This window comes from Terrapene carolina, unplaced genomic scaffold (genome assembly GCF_002925995.2).
Source record: "Terrapene carolina triunguis isolate 2854851 unplaced genomic scaffold, T_m_triunguis-2.0 Scaffold85, whole genome shotgun sequence".
Taxonomy (NCBI): domain Eukaryota; kingdom Metazoa; phylum Chordata; order Testudines; family Emydidae; genus Terrapene; species Terrapene triunguis.
In genome coordinates, this window is record NW_020664436.1 from 61068061 (window position 1) to 61070779 (window position 2719).

The 2719-nt window shown below is 41.1% G+C and overlaps 1 pseudogene; it reads left to right on the forward strand.

Moving 5' to 3' along the window:
* Positions 1-2013: 2013 nt before the first annotated feature.
* Positions 2014-2404, forward strand: LOC112101748 (annotated as a pseudogene).
* Positions 2405-2719: the final 315 nt, after the last annotated feature.

Sequence of the window (2719 nt, forward strand, 5' to 3'; positions counted from 1 at the left end):
ATATAGATGAACATAATTTGTTGAGGAAGAGTCAACATGGTTTTTATAAAGGGAAATCATGCCTCACCAATCTCCTAGAATTCTTTGAGGGGGTCAAAAAGCATGTGGACCATGCCAGTGGATATAGTGTACTTAGCTTTTCAGAAAGCCTTTGACAAGGTCCCTCGCCAAAGGCTCTTACGCAAAGTAAGCTGCCACGGGATAAGAGGGAAGGTGCTCTCATGGATTGGTAACTGGCTAAAAGATAGGAAACAAAGGGTAGGTATAATGGTCAGTTTTCAGAATGCAGAGAGGTAAATAGTGGTGCCCCCCAGCCCAGGGCTCTGTTCTGGGACCAGTCCTATTCAACATATTCATAAATGATCTGGAAAAAGGGGTAAACAGTGAGGTGGCAAAATTTGCAGATGATACAAAATTACTAAAGATAGTTAAGACCCAGCCAGACTGCGAAGAGCTACAAAAGGATCTCTCAAAACTGGGTGTCTGGGCAACAAAATGGCAGATGAAGTTTAATGTTGATAAATGCAAAGTAATGCACATTGGAAAGCATGATCCCAACTATACATATAAAATGATGGGGTCTAAATTAGCTGTTACCACTCAAGAAAGAGATCTTGGAGTCATTGTGGATAGTTCTCTGAAATCATCCACTCAATGTGCAGAGGCAGTCAAAAAAGCAAACAGAATGCTGGGAATAATTAAGAAAGGGATAGATAACAGGACAGAAAATATCATGTTGCCTCTATAAATCCATGGTACGCCCACATCTTGAATACTGTGTGCAGATGTGGTTGCCCCATCTTAAAAAAGATAGTTTGGAATTGGAAGAGGTTCAGAAAAAGGCAACAAAAATTATGGGGTATGGAACGGCTTCCGTATGAGGAGAGATTAATAAAACTGGGACTTTTCATCTTGGAAAAGCAACGGCTAAGGGGAGATATGACTGAGGTCTACAAAATCATGACTGGTATAGAGAAAGCAGGTAAGGAAGTGTTGTTTACTACTTCTCATAACACAAGACCTAGGGGTCACCAAATGAAATTAATAGGCAGCAGGTTTAAAACAAATAAAAGGAAGTATTTCTTCACACAACGCAGAGTCAACTCCTTCCAACACAGTGGAACTCCTTGCCAGAGGATGTTGTGAAGACCAAGACCATAATAGGGTTCAAAAAAAGAACTGGATCAATTCATGGAGGATAGATACATCAATGGCTATTAGCCAGGATGGGCAGGAATGGTGTCCCTAGCCTTTATTTGCCAGAAGCTGGGAATGAGCAACTGGGGATGGATCACTTGATGATTACCAGCTCTTTTCTTTCCCTCTGGGGCACCTGGCACTGGCCACTGTCGGCAGACAGGATACTGGGCTAGAGGGACCTTTGGTCTGACCCAGTAGAGCCATTCTTATGTTTTTATTGTCTGATTTGCAGTTGCACAGTGACATCTTAATTTATGAATTAATCCTACTTAAAAAAAAAAAAAGGCAGTGGGAATATCTTGTTGTTTCTGAAATGAAATATGCTCCTTAAGCTTCCAGGAAGCCTGGAAGCCCTGAGAACTGCTTTACGTTGGCTTCTTAAAATTATTGAAGGTATCTTTTTCTTCAATATAAAACAAATACCTTTTTGAATCCTTGTTAATGACTAGTTAGACACGTATTTCTTATTAATCACACTTCTTTTTAAAAGACAGGGCATTGTTGGAACTATTTTCAATACTCAGTGGTGAGTTTGACTTGGAAATGAATCTTCCTCAAGCTAAAGGGGTCTAATTACATAAGCTATTTATTAATTATTTAGATACATTGATAATTAAAAGCTGTTTCTTAAATGTTAATTTACACCCTTGTATCCTTTTGTTTCCTCACTAATTCAATTATTCCTTCTCAGTAAGATCTTGATCTACTGTATTTCCATTGTGAATGTATAGCCCTAAGGCATATAATGTAAACAAAAAGGATGAGAATTTCACAACTTAGCAAGTGACCCATCAATGTGGAGGCAGGAGCAAGATGCCTCGTGTCACAGTGAAAGACATTAAGCAACAGGAGTTCATCGGGGCCCTGTCTGCCTTCCTCAGGAAGTCAGGTAAACTGAAGGTACTCAAGTGGGTGGATGTGGTCAAACTAACCAAACACAAAGAGCTGGCCTCTTATGATGAGAACAGGTTCTATACCAGAGTAGCTTACACAGCCCGCCACCTGTACCTCTGCGGTGGTGCCAGCGCAGAGTACGTGACCAAGATCTACAGAGGCTGCCATCGCAATAGTGTGATGCCTAGCCACTTCAGCCGGGGCTCTGAGGGGCTCAAAATGGTGGAGGAGGATCAGGATGGCAGTCACACACTAACCCCTCAGGGACAGAATTGCTGGCCAGTTGGCAGCTGCAAAGAAGAAACATTAAAATTAATGTCAGATAATAAAAAATAACAGTTTAAAAAAGGGTTAGTGGTTAAGCCTATCATAGAATAGCAGGGTTGGAAGGGACCTCAGGAGGTCATCTAGTCCAACTCCCTGCTCAAAGCAGGACCAATCCCCAGACCAATCCCCAGCCTAGTTAGTAACATGTTCTAGTTACTCAACCTACAGCTGCTTTGTGTGAAATACTGAAACAGCATCTACCGTTTTTCAATTTTGAAAGGTTTAGTCCTTAATTACGCCAAAGATTCTGGGCTATGTGTGGCTGTATATAAGATTATTACTGTAATTTCCATGTCCT